The sequence below is a fragment of the Ptychodera flava genome, chromosome 18 (assembly GCF_041260155.1).
Source record: "Ptychodera flava strain L36383 chromosome 18, AS_Pfla_20210202, whole genome shotgun sequence".
Lineage (NCBI taxonomy): Eukaryota > Metazoa > Hemichordata > Enteropneusta > Ptychoderidae > Ptychodera > Ptychodera flava.
Genome location: NC_091945.1, coordinates 31,813,903 through 31,829,125, shown reverse-complemented (window position 1 = coordinate 31,829,125; position 15,223 = coordinate 31,813,903). Strand labels below are relative to the sequence as shown.

Sequence of the window (15,223 nt, the reverse complement as noted above, 5' to 3'; positions counted from 1 at the left end):
ATTTGGATTTATGATCCGTGATTTCCGCCATCCGTGGCATGATTCAAGCTGGCCGTGAATAGCACTGACGTTTTTGGTCATGACCCCTGACCCGAGTGTCATCGATACGCTATGCGCTGTCCGAGCATCGCTTGCTAAATTCATGGAGCTTGAAAATTGTGCTCTACCTGTAGGGGGGCACTTGAAAATTTAGTGGTCCTTTTATGTTTTACATTTTCCGATTCCAAGTTTTTTTTAGGTAATTTAATGAAAAATGAATACCATCTTTATGTCATTCAAATGTTGTAATGTTAGTAATAATTTAACAGAATCTACAACCATTTTGTCACATTCCATGACTTTTATCTCGAAAAAATCTAAACATGTGTGATTGTCATAAAAAAAATCAAACTTGAGCCTAGTAACAGGGCAGAAGCTGCAACCGTTGATGATTTATGCAATCTCAATCCAATAGAGTCAACTACAGTTTCTTGCGGTGTCCCTACAGCAGCTCCCAAACACACAATGTTCAGTTTGTCGACAAAGCCTGTATATTAGGTGATAGTTTCATTAAAGTCCAGACTGACAGTCAGTTGTCAGTGATACAAATGCATGGTACACATACACAGGCTGTGCTAGCAAGCTGAATACTGGACAGTTCAACATGCTGTTGAGAGTAGAACAAGAACACAGTTGTATAATAAACTGAACAAAAATATTGTCAAAATTATAAAAGTTAATACAGCTACAGCCTATTGGCAACTGTCACTATCAGATACCGCCCTGCTACTGTAGTGTCACTGTTACTGCATACGTAGCAGTGACAGAGATAGCTTTGACTCTGATATACATGGTAGTTGAAGAACAGTTTGGACAAACAAATTTTTGTTTGGACAAGTCTTCATGGCCGAGCTAAACTCTAGCTAAATTAGAAAGTTTAGAACGCTTTTGAGATCGGACTAAATATCGTCATTATCGGATATATCGCTGGAAAAAAATTGGACTCTTCAGGGCCGAGCTAAACTCCAGCTAAATTAGAAAGTTTAGAACGCTTTTTAGATCGGGCTAAATATCGTAATTATCAGATATATCGCTGGAAAAAATTTGGACTCTTCAGGGTCGAGCTAAACTCCAGCTAAATTAGAAAGTTTAGAACGCTTTTTAGATCGGGCTAAATATCGTAATTATCGGATATATCGCTGAAAAAAACTTTGGACTCTTCAGGGCCGAGCTAAACTCCAGCTAAATTAGAAAGTTTAGAACGCTTTCTAGATCGGGCTAAATATCGTAATTTAGCTGTGTTTAGCTGTGTTTTATCGTGTTTAGCTTATTTAGCTCCCATTGACAATACACAGAGTTTAGAACAGGAACAGGGCGAGAGACACAATTCCGCACCTAACTCCATTATCACCGCTATAAAAATTCGGCGTCATCAAGTGACTTTCAATTTTTTGAATGTATTTTTATATTTTTTGATTCGGATTTAGCTTTGCCTACGCTAGAGGTATTTAAAAATTGAATTCGTTCTCCACTGCTTGATGTAAATGTTCTGCTTGGAGTGTTTGAAGACTGTGAGATAATCGAAATTATCGCCTGTGTTGTTTGCTGAATTAGCAACCTCAAGAATGGTACAAATTTTCATTAAGATTTTCTTCTGACGGAAGTCCTTGTCCGATTCTGAATTAGCAACCTCAAGTATGGTACAAATTTTTATTAAGATTTTCTTCTGACGGAAGTGCTTGTCCGATTCAAAACGCTTGATAATACGATTGTGACTGGCGACGCTACATCAGGATGCAATGCACTCGAGTCGAATACATAGACAATGTCTGTTTTCCTTGTGAGGTGAGGTGAGGTATTACCGTAAGGTATATAGCTGCCGCTATGTCATAAGTACGGACCGAAAGAAAGTAGGAGTTATACTTGTAAAATATAAATTTTAGTAGCAGTCAATACTACAAGCTATAGAAGTCGAGCAAAGTCTGTACGCTACGGTCATTCCACTCGTTTTGTGGAGTGACCGTGCTTACGTCGTTAGACCATTTTCAGCTTCTATGCCAGGTGTTGGTACAACGAAACGTCTTTTAGTTCTATTGTACCGATGTCGCATCGCAATTGCTAAGTGACGTCAGAATTCGAAAACACCACGAAACCATAGTCCCTCGTGGAGGGACTGTGACGAAACTAATATTCAATCAAACTTCGTATAGGGAGAAATAGTCGCTGTTTCCACACACTGCCTTGCATGCAAATGCTGTTCGAGTCGTTTGATTTTGGTATTATCGATGTGTACGTGATTCACACCTTCCGACCGGCTTAGCATATTAACTAACCCCGAAATTTTTGGGTTGCATACAAGGCGAGTTAGCATGGGCGAAGTTGTAATGATAGTCGTTCTGTTATAAGTGACTTTTCTCATACAGTTATACAGTTTGTTGTATGCTGCTAGCAATAGCAACAATCATGCATTAAATGCTTTGGCATTGCTTTACTGCTTATCAATTTAGACTTACACCAACAGCGAATGCCATTTTAAGTAACCTTCAGGTGGATAACTTTACACACTGACAGAGAATGTGTATAAATTAATGATTGTACATAATTATTATCAAATTTGACACACCGTTCCCTGCTCTAAAAACCAATATCATACAAAATACATCGAAACCTCTTGTGTGTATGTCAATAACAGCTTCATGTCCGACACGACCGAGTAACAGTCAGAAAAGTCGTGAAATATGTCGACATTTTTGTTTGATGTCATAGGCTTTTTTACCTGTAAAGCTTTGCAAAATATTATTATAAAAAGCATGTATTATTTCATCACAATAGTCCAATAGTCATCAAATTATAATCATCAAGGAGTGTTTCAGTCTTTGCGCTGGAAATCTAGTCTAATGGTCGCGTCCTTTTGCCATAAAACATCGGTTCGAAAAACTCTATAATAAGTTCGAAAGATCTCACTGCTACCAAACACGTTATAATGTGAAGATGTATATGTTCACAAACTAACAGGGTCTACATGAAGAACACACCTCCTCCGTATGTTTGAATCAAAATACTCGGCCAAGGTGCAGGGATCTACAAGAAATAAACTTTGTGTATTTGGTTTTGTAAACAACAAGTACAAAGCGCGCTCATGTGACATATCATGTCGTATTTCTATGCAAATATCACATCAAGTATAATCTACCATCAAAGAAGGAAATGTCTTGCGTTGGTATTGTTTATTCGTCCAAAATCATAAAACTCCAGTGCCTTTCTTCAATCTTTCTTCATATGCGCTTTAGAACTTCTAGCGCATGTCAAAAGCGGCCATATATCTTAATATACATCTCGATCATGATTCGAACGGGCAGATTGAATCCTGTTGCAAGTCACTCTGGGATGTTTACAAGGGAAACGCTTATGATATTGGAGGACGACTGATATAAGAAGAATACTAATTGCACTAATTGTACTAATTGCACCTGCCCCCATACTTCAGTTCGAATCTAATTCAAGTGAAGATGACAAAGTCACGACGACGCCAGAGTACTTTTGAAAACATTTCAGACATATTGTTCTCCACCCCAACCTCTTTGAAAGACCCCTTGAGACGGTTATAATGACATACTCATAAATTGATTATTTGCAGACATAGCGCAAGCTTTGCCTAATCTTTTAGATCTAATTGAAGCTCAGAAAAAGAATAAACCAATCGTTGGTCTCAGGACGGAATAGTTTGGCAAACAATCCATGGCTATGAAAAGGGTTAGTTTATATTTCGGCGTAGCTATGGACATTAATGAAATAATATCATATTGCTTGCCGCCGGTGCATGATTCAAAAGACGCTCAACGTGTATCAGGAATAATGCAAATAAAGGCATTAGCCGCAAGGCGGATATATTCCCATTGCATTTGTGAAAATGAACTTGTAGGAAGATTTCTTATATCTCATCAGCTAAAGCTCGTCATTGTCAATAAGATAATATAACAAGAAATGAACTATTGTTCGGGTTTGATCACGCAAATTTTCTGAAATAACATGTACTATGAGAATTTGTAGTGATGTGTGCTAGTACACAATTGGCGAATTCAGTAGCAGTAGGTTGGATCTTTGGTGTATAGAAAATAAGAGCTTATTGGATCGTAGCGCATTTCTGGCACTACTACACATGAAAAAAGTTCGCATATAGTAAGTAAAGATGCATTTGATATACCTCGGAAATTTAGTTCTTTAATTATGCTTTTATTATTGTCGCAGATCTCGCAGTTTTGCCTAATCGAGTGTAGTATGGGAGTGTATTTTTTACTTAATAATCGTTAAAACCAAGATATGTTTGAATAATAGGATATGAAATTTAATGTATATATATTAAGTGTGCTGTAGACGATAGTGGAAAAGTCCTCTTAATATTGTTCAAAATTTGAATAGGAAGTCTAAAAGGCGCATATTCCAGCTTTTCTCAGTCTAAAATGCGACAAAACGATTAGATTTTTACGCCATAATAAAGTCATCACGATTGAGATATAGGGGTGTTGTTGTTTTTTATGACAGCTTACTGCAGCCCATTCCCGGTAAAAGAGGTGACATTATTTACAGCTTTTGGGCGGAGAAATTTATAGGGTCAAAAAAACTCTAAAGTTTCAAAAGTGCTTTACTGAAATCAGCAACAGAAAGAGTTGGGGCAAAAATTCTGAACATGAAACACTGAACACTGAATATTGTATGTTATGTTCAGAGTGACATATCTGATGGTTGAAAAATTAAGACCGATTTTTTTCAGGCTAAACGAAGTTCACAATTTTGACAAGAGGTGAAAGGAGGGCTGGCTCATGGAAAACGCTCTGAGCAGCTGCATTTAAGGTAGAATGCGCCTCGGGGATAGATATTTGCACTCTCAAACTTTTCCAATTCTTTTCTGATTTACAACTTTTGGCACCCGTTTTGAACCCCTTTGAGTCAGAAAACTTTGACTGTCTTAGGTTTTTGAAAAGCTAAACTTTTATTTGTTTCCATAGAGTTAACACAGGTATGGAGGCCGATTTGAATTTCAAATATCGGCAAATCTTGAGTAATTTGTTTTTCTATTACCAAGTTTGCACGGTAATCCCCGATTTTTATTCTTCATTTTAAACGAGAATTGTTGAAGATTCCGTGAGGAAAGTTTGAGCAAAAGTTTTAGTCTTTCACTTCCAGGGTGCATACTACATGAATATTCATTCATCAAAGGCAATCAATCTAGATGGACCTCAAGACACTGAACAACCCATGGCTTTAAAAATACTTTGAGACCAGCCTTACCTCAATGATTATTCAACACTCCACCGAATTCACTTAATTATGTACTTGAACGTTGCAATATTTTGACCGACATTTTTGATAAGCGCTTGTGATATAATATAATATTCTTCAAACAACTTATCATGAAGCAATGTCAATAAAAAGACAGAACGTATGTCTGATGATGATTTTGTAGTTAATTGGTGAGTAATATACGACACCTACAGATTTAGGTTTTTCTGCCCAAAAAGTATGTTGGACACAGACTCCATGAATATTTATGGCGATAATGATTTTGATATTTGAATACAAACTACATGATAATTCATTCGAATATACCTGCAAATATTTAATTTATAGCGCTGTTCGCTCTAACAGGTTAACTACTATAGCTGCACGCGTGGGACATACTGCTCGAAATGCCAACACATTTGGCAGTGTTGCAGTATTCACTTTGCACCAGAAGTCGCCTATTAAAGTGATATTTTCTTGATTGTTGCATCTAAAACTGCGAAGAATGTTTTTTTGCAAATAAATTAGGTAATTACGTCATTTGGGAACTGCCCTATTTAGTCTGCATATATTCGGCACTTCATTGCATTATAAATCACTGTGTTTCGCTGAAAAACAACATACTGGACATTGCATAATGCTGTAAACTTATAGAGTAATCAAAACACTGATCAATAATAAAAGAACAAGACAAATTGTACATAGGAAAGGAGTTGTCAATTAATGTGTGCACTAACTTAGCTAAATTTATGTAAGAATATAGGAGTAAATCTCTCTCTCTCTCTCTCTCTCTCTCTCTCTCTCTCAGCAGTAGGTTTTGACTTTGTTTCTTTTTCAAACGAAGAAACGCTATACCCTAATAACAGGAATGTAATCTCTACTTTCTGCCCTTGGTTGTGAAGGGAACTGCTGCATATTAAACCCACGTATTTTTTTCAACCGTCACCATTTACGCGCTTAATCCATTTACCCTGTATTACACACTCGGCCCCTCACCTTCAGGTCAAATATTTCATGACAGGTACAAATCAAAAAGCTGTTTTTTATCAATAAAATACTGTGCATCAAAGTTTTATTTATTGCAAACTCAATAGGCTTGACAACCGTGTGTTCTCTTATAAAAATAAATTGCAGTCTACGTTAACTTTAAAATCCCAGCTGTAAGGAGGTGGTATAGTTCATTGGTCTCTAATGCTACAATATACCCAAGTTACCCAAGTTACTTTAAAAGTCTAATAGAGAGCTTGGTATGCTGCCTTGTTCCTCTTTACCTTTAAGAAGACTGCAACTGAAAAACACAACTTATAAACTTTAACGTAATACACTCACCTTTTCTTGCGGCCTTTCCATGGTCACTGTGATACATCGTTGTTGCTTTGAGAAGCCATATAATGACTGCTGTACGCTATATTTGTATTAATTTTCATAGTTGTACTGGCACATTCACACCATAAATAAAGTTCGCTGGTCGGCGACTGAGTCTACTGGGACGGTGGCGGCGCAGTACCATTCCACCAAAACGATACGAATATCCATTTGTCCGTATACGGAAGTGTTTCTCGGTTTGGAAGACACAGAGGGTCATACTTCTAAATATTACTAATTATGATGTTACCAAACCGTGATTTGTGATAAAATTTCGGAAGTAGTATTATTTTATACATAATATCATTACCATTACATGTAAATATATGCCATGGCACTTTAAGTCGTCTAGTGCGAGAAACGATGGAATGCGTATAGTTCATGAAAAGGTAAAGGGGGTGTCAGTTTAAAAATTAAAGTCGTTTCGATATGTGTTCATCGTTCAGGAAGATTTAAAAGGAAACTTTGTCGATAATGTTTCCGGTCCTCTATTAATGTCGAAAGGCTTTTTGTCGTGAAAACGTACATTCAAACTGTCGAAGGCGGAGCTTATTGCAAAAAGACCTCTCTACGAGTAGTCAATATCCATAAATTACAATCGCTATTAATATCGTTGGCTTTAATGTGTGAGGGTTAAATTCCTGTCTTGCAACATTGTTACTTTTCCTAGCTCTGTTGATGTTTTATTGATTAAAGAACACTGCTTGGAAAAGACAAGTTATCGGTTCTCAGTGCGATTCATAATGAGGTGCCTCAGTAGGAATGACAACTAACGATAAATCGTGCAGTCTCTTCGTTGGGGCGTTGGTATTCTATGGCGCAAAATTTTCAATGTTTTTTCACCTATTTTATTAGCAGCGGTAAGAACTATCACAATAGGTATATGTATTAAAATTTCAGATAGTGCCAGATGTTGTACCTTTCCAACTTGTGTCTGCCAACTGCAAAATCTGATTGTAATGAGTTTCGGCGGATTTTAGGTTTGCTACAAGTAAGTTACAATTAATAAGGTAGATAATTGCTTTTGTCTTATTTCTAGTGATTTCGGTGAAGATTCGACGAGACTTCACTTTTAGACAATTTTTGGTGACAAAAAGTAGTTTTGATTTTTGCAGATATTGAACACCTTCTGGGTTGCATTTACTTAATTACGCAATTCATGTTTTGTTCTAAGTTAGATTCATCACATTATATGTTTACCATCGTCTCTAGGATTATCAATTCTTTTACGATTAATTTTGATATCATTTCCAATGACCATTTTCTGACCACCCTCTGTTTTATTACAGCAATAGTGGTGCAGCGGTAACAATTTTAAACTCCGAAACCTGTATTTCTTACTGTAGTACAAAGGAGTCTGTTTGACCACCATCTGGAAAAAGAGGTACAAAACTCAAATTGAGAACCTGTATTTCCCATAATGGCTATAAGACGAATCAAATTTAGACTTTGCTCTAAAAGAACAGAGATTAAAACTGATGGCCTATTCTTTGTTTCGAAGAATATCGACTGTAACCGAAGACCTGGCTTACGTATTATTACCTTCAGGCAAGTAGATTTAAATCATCCCAAACCTCAGTAGACCAGTATCCATTTTAGTTACTTTAATGGAATGGCAGGAAAAATTAAATGAAGCGACGTTTTGAAAAAGTCATTCAGTGTGATCACTTTTAATTCTATTAAATCTACAATATTGCCGTAAAATTATTCAAACCTTTACTCTCTCCGATCATGATGTTGCACAGAGGGTAAATGCTATTATAATAGATTCAACCACTGATGCTTGTATCTCACAAGGTTACCATACCGTATAGAATTTCACATAATGGGAAAATAAATCTATCAGTGACAGTAAGTTCGATATTTAAGATACTGTCATTAGAGTTAAGATATACTTTTTACTCATCATAATCATCATTAGTGGGCAACTGTTTTTACAAGACAAGATATTTGGTTGATTTGACAAGAATGACGAAAAAGACGATCATTTAAAGATGGTATCTGAAATTTACAATAGCTTTACCCAAACATCTCAGACTTATATGTTCTTAACTTTAACGACACGTAATCAATATTTATTCATTTTCTTAAGCGCATTTATATTATTAAAGATATTTAAAAGCGATGCACAGATACAGCATATTAAAATTCAAAGTGATAATTAAATCCAATGTCGATGTACAGTTCTCAAAGCTCCCTACAAATGAAAATCATACAACAACTATTTAAAAATATGAGGCTTTAGCATAAGCTTAAAATTGCTCTGAGTTGTTAAAACATTTCGGTTGTTACGGAATAGAATTCCAAAGTTTAAGTCCAAAAATGGTGAATGCCCTATAATTTATTTGATGAAAGAACGTAGTTCAGTCAGATTCCTACGGCATAATTATATATTTTTACCGTATGCGTGGGATTGTGTTTTCCATCAGTCGTACCTATTATGTACTGCTTTTGTATAATAAAAAGATTATTTTATATTTTAGTCTCGCTTTTACAGACAGCCAGTGAAATTCTTTCATTGCTCATTGTTTCGTTAATGCAGAACTTCATCAAATAAAAACATCGCATTTCCAAAAGAATCGATTTTGCATACTGCAGGATAGAGAGGTGCATTTGAGGTTTTACTAAAAAATTTACGCGTTCATCACATGTTGACTAAATTATGATTCACTTATCCATGACATTCCATTGATAGGTGTACATCCATCCAGCCACCACGACTAAGCTCATGATTAAGTATTTCTCAATGGGTTTTGAATTATAACCTCGATATCAAGATTTTACCATAATTAGGCAGTGACAAAATACAACAAGATCAGTGGCAACAGCCGATATTGGATCTTATCGTTATGTTCAATTGTATGAAGAATCCTTTCGGTAAACACTATTAAGCTAATAGATAACTAAAATGCAGTAAAATGAACTCTCCAAACCGTTGGAATGTTCTGCATATACCATAGGTTATTACATGTCCATGAAAATGCAGTGCATTGTATTTTACTGTACTCCAAAAAGAATCGATGCTGAATAAAAGTAAACTAAATGAAAATATAATCGACAAAGAATAAGATAAGTGAAGTTAAAGGCGGTACTTAAATTAAGAGAGTATAGCGTGAAAATATATATTATGTGGAACTTCAACTATAATGGGCTATTCAACATTAAAAGGGACAATCACTGCAATTTTAAGTTCTTTGGTCAATGGTCCAAAGGACTAATGTGATGACTCTCTATGCGCCGTATCGTATGCCGTAAGCCGTATGGCGTGAGCCGTAGACACCCACTGTTAGAAAATGCTTCAGTAACTTTTGCTGAAATTTGGCAAGATGAAAACTTTGGTCAATGCCTCCTGCATGCGAGCTGGCTTTTTGACTGAATCATCGAAAGTGATATTTTTTGTGATCGGAGTTCTGGACGCTTAGCTTTTCCGTGGTGGCATGTCGACATATTTCAAGCCCATGCTTGTGATCTTTTTTCAATGTTAGAAATATTTGTTGTCAAGGGCTATTTAGGAAATATAAACATTTAATGTGTTAGTGCTTAACCTTTCACTGACTTTATATGTGTTTTTACGCTGAGATCAGTTGCCCCGACTTTTGGTTTTGATTGTCATCTTCATTAGGATAAAAGAATTAAAAGACACACACACACACACACACACACACACACACACACACACACACACTAACACACACACACACAAAACAGTTTGATGTTAGGATTTTGAAGTGGTGTTTTTTTTTATTTTTTCAATCGCATGTTCTTGGCCCCTCTACTGAGTGCGGGTAAAAAATCTCCACTTTATTTGGATTTAACCTGATGATCGGACCAGTTGATTTCCTTCAGGGCAGTGATTGTTTTAAGTTGCCGGCCCGCTTGGCCAGTAGAGATTTTGCTAAAGTTTCGTACACTGGTCACATGACGAGAAAATAGATACGTCTAGTCCCCATTCGATCGACAAAAGTGACGTCAGAGGGTATTCTTTGAAAAGCTATTTCCCTAGGGTAATAGTTCTCACTAAATTTGGAAAAGTGCCCGGTCATTACCGTACTGTCGTCTGCAGCTTTGCAGCAATGGCGGGTGAGTAGAACGTTATGTACGTCCGGGATAGGTGACGACACATCCATTCTCTAAAACAGATTTTCCAACATTTTCGAACATTCCAACAGCGCAGGAACCTGATCAGCTCATCGACGGAAAAGATTATAGTGCAACTAAGGATGTCGCTAGGTATGCTTAGAATATTTTTGAAAGAAAGTGGTACCACGTACAACTGAAACCGCTGTGGAAACATCGCCAGTAAACGTGTCAGTATGGATTGTTGTGGTACAAAATATCAATAATAATAATATTAAATCAATATATACATTACAAACTATATAACAATACAGCATGAGCATGTGGTGTGTTCTAAAACACCTATATCCTGGTCTTTATACGGGCTATAGCGCCCGTCTATTACCCCGAGGGCCGTGTGTTACCAGAAACACATTACTATACCCCATGCCCTACGGCCTCGGCCTACAGCCTCGGGGAATAGCGATGTGTTTCTGGTAACACACGGCCCCTCGGGGTAATAGACGGACGCTATAGCCCTCATGTCCAGGCAATAGGTGTTTACTAAGAATGTCAAGTAACCATAAGCTTGCCCTCTATCAGAAAGTATATCCAAAATGATCTATATATTTATATAGCCTCCTCTACAGTCCTTTTAAAAGTATCAGGAATCCGTTATAAGAATTTGTACATTTTCCGAGACAACCAAGTGGTCTGGTTAGTCATTCTGGATCTATTGAGAAACCTCAGATGTTCTACAGCTGGGACGTAGGGGTTCATGAAATCTAGTTTTTAGTGACCTCTCCGTTTCACCGATATAAAACACTGCATGAAAACCCTTTAATACAGGATAACTGAATAATGCTTATACAGATTAATACAGTCGTGAATATATTGCGTGTATTCAGCATACCTGTATTTATGTCCATTTATGTGAATTCTCGTGTATTATTCAATAATACAGTCAACGCATTAGTGTGAATGTATCTGTATTATTACGTTTTCATGCAGTGAAATGCTTTCAGTGGCCCCGATCGGTCTGATCCTGACATGTAATGATATAAATAGGACCACTGATGTCTTTCTTTGCAGTTCTTTTTATCATTCAGCGATAATTCCTGTACGGTAATTCCGTTACATGTGTAAACATTACAGTAATGATTGCAGGCTTAACTTCACTGTATATTTTGATTAGATATTCACTAAACAATTACACGCAGTATTGTTTGGGTGCAGTCATAATGTTAGTTGCACAGGGAGAGTCATACATATAATGTGTATTTTGTCTTGCTGGGTTTGACGTTTTATCATGTATTACTCAGTCAATTGTAACTTTGTTTTCTTTTGCAAAAGGAACTGTGTTCTTTTTAAGGGCGTAGTAACAGTTGCAATGTGTCTTTATATTTTCTCTGTTGTTTATTTCAATAATCCAATGCAGATATACAAATCTGCAGAGCTTGCAATTCTTTTGTAAGGTCTGCAAATGGAATAGAAGGAATAAATGTACTTTTTGTTTCCTTTCAAAAATATATGCAATTAACACACAATATTTAGTTTGTGCACGACATTTTAAAATCTTTATTGATAATGCTCTTATACTTCTTTACAAGTTGGGTTAGCAGTACATATTGGGTTAAATGTTATTACATATTGAGTTGGTATTACATATTGGGTAAAGCGTCACTACATAATGGGTTGATTTTACATTTATGACAGAGTATTACTACAAATGAGTTGATGTAATATAGTGGGTCAATATTACCTATTTTCCCAATAAAGTTGTCAGAACCGAAACGTTTGGGTACATTTGTGGTACTTAATACAATCTTGTCACCAAGATTTTACTAATACTAAATGTGATTAGACGATACCTTTCCGCAAGTTCAATAAGGTGTGTGATTGAACATTGTAATCATGTCTAAATTTTTAATATAGCAGACGATACCCGTGCACATAGCTTTTTCTTTTCATGATTTAGTAACAATTTCCTAATGAAAATTCTGTTTTTGGTCGTAAGTTATGATTGCAGGTTAAATTTTCTATTCATTTCTATATAATACTCTAAACGATCATCAGCAGTATATTCTTCAGGTGTGAGAATGTTTTTTTACAAAAAGATGGTTGCAGAGTCAGCGATTGTCGTAGTTATGGCTAGAAATTGACCGTGTTGGTGTAATACTTGTTAGTTGTGATCTATAGACATACGGTTGATTCTATTATAATCTATAACGACGTTGTTTTTCGTTTCTTATTCGTCCCTGAAATGATAACGGCTAATGAATGCCATGTGTATCAGCTTATATGTTACACATAGTTTCTTCCACAATTATGGAAAAAGATAATGATATGCTTTTGACTTTACTATATCATTGACAGGTAGTATTTGGGTGAAGTGACATGTCATGAAAAATTGCAAATCTCAATTATCTTACTCATGAGGTATTAGATGTGAAGTCGACATTTGAGGTAGAAATCGCCTGGGGAACAGTTATTCGAAGTCTCAAACTTTTACAATACATTTTGTATGCTATTTAGCATGCTCACTTCGAAATTCATGGAAAAAGAAGATTTTTCGCCGTCTTTCCTCATAGAGTTAACATGGGGATTGAACTTCAATTTTGTATAAATATCGGGTAATTGCTAGTGACAAATCTTGCTTACGAGTTATTTATAGACGGAATTTTTTCTTCTTCTTCCTCTTATATGGCAGGCGAAAGAAAGTTACAAGAAAGAAAGTGGGAAAAAAGTATTATAAAAATATCTCTTCTAAGTATACGACTAAAAGCTTTATAAGTCTTTCTGTTTGGTTTAAAAAGAGCGATAAAAAGTTCTGCTTTCTCTTTGTCGGTAATTAAATTATCGAAATAAGGTAGAGTTGACATTTACTGAGCACATTTTATTTAATACAACGTGGATATCTTTTTTTAAATTTTTTATTGCTATTCTTGAATCAATCACCAAGATAGTACATCTCAGATAAGGTTAACAAAGGTACATGAGCTCAATGAAGACATATATAAATGACAGTCAAAACAACGTGGAAAACTCTGAGTTCCCTGTGGACTTGTGTATTTTTAACTTAAATCAATATACGTACAGAAAATGTCAGAGGACATTCCTGACTTTGACTAATTAAACTATGCCTCAGATTGACCCATAAAGAGAACAAGCAGTATTTTGTAATGATGATAATATAATACAGAGACAGTGTTACGGTCAAAATCAACATCCCCTTATTTGGCCATAGTTCAAATTCAAAGTCATGAGTCACCATCAACTTCCGTCTTTAAATGTTTATCTTTTGTATTACGCACTGCGCACATGCAGCCATTCCAAGCGTGCTTTTAGACACTTTAAGTTAGACCTTCAGAGAATGGACATGTCTCTGAAAGTGACCGGCTATAGTTCTCGCCAAGATTGCTTGTAAAGACCATTTTGATGAAACAGCTTTGAACCTGTTGATGCGATAGTCTTATACAACCCTACACAAAATCGGTAAGCAATTCAGTTGATTCTTTTGTGACTTTAAAGCAGACATTCTTGAAGGAACATTGAATAGCCTTATTCCATTGTGAGACTCTAAGAGCACGTGTGCCTAACAAAAGGCCAAGGACCTTATTGAAGTATGCGAACAATGAATGCTATAATGGACACATTCAACGACTCTGATTACGTTTATAGTACAACCTTTTGAGACCTTTTAGTTAAAGTAGATTTTAGTGATTGTATTCTTATGCATCTTTGAGTTAGTGATTGTTTCAAAGCAGCTAATTGTTCATTAAGTCAGGGCTGCTTTTATGCAAATGAGATTTTGTCAACGAAAGTAAACGTTCAGTCACCGTTAGAGGGCGTTTACTGAGGTAGGTCACGTGACCACCCCACCTATTATGACCTTTGACCCCTGAGTCATCTTAGAGGGAGTATTACTTCCTGTTAGTTACTTCCTGTTTCTAATTTCCTGTGTCATAGAGTGTATTTACTTCCTGGTCAAAGAGAGTATTTACTTCCTGTGTCATAGTGTGAACGTAGCTTAGTTCTCACTTCCTGTATCCTTTTGTTTTGATTTGTTTTCAGTTAATCGTTCCCAAACGTTCCCAAACGTTCTCAACGTTTGTAGTACAACATTCTACTCAGAGAATTTGTTGTTCTCAGTCTGGAAGACATGCCTATATTCGAATAAACCACGTGAAACTTAGATCGGATATTTGCTTCGTCTTATTTAAGAGGGAACGCATTACGGAATATCAGTTGTAGACGACTATTGCATAGTAGTTGCCGACAAATAATTTTGAGTCTTAAGGAATTTGTTTGCGCGCTACAGACAGCATTTGTCATTTTTAACCTTTCAAGATTGAGCATGGGGAAAACGTTTCCAATAAAAAATATGGTAAAACTAAACCGAGCTACTTTCCTTTCATAGGACATTTAGAAAGTCTGGTGAAACAAGATAGTTCTTCTGAATCGGAGTGTACTAAGTCCAATTTCGCTCTTCATAGACAGGTCGAGTAAAGCGCTTTTGCATAAAATATTGTAAAACAACCAA

At 36.1% G+C, this 15,223-nt stretch overlaps 1 long non-coding RNA gene across 1 annotated transcript; it reads left to right on the top strand.

The window, feature by feature from the left end:
• The first annotated feature begins 13,897 nt into the window (after positions 1–13,897).
• On the top strand, positions 13,898–14,875 carry LOC139117851 (uncharacterized). The gene is made up of 2 exons (XR_011548604.1): positions 13,898–14,175; positions 14,755–14,875. It is a non-coding gene; the product is annotated as an uncharacterized lncRNA (long non-coding RNA).
• Positions 14,876–15,223: the final 348 nt, after the last annotated feature.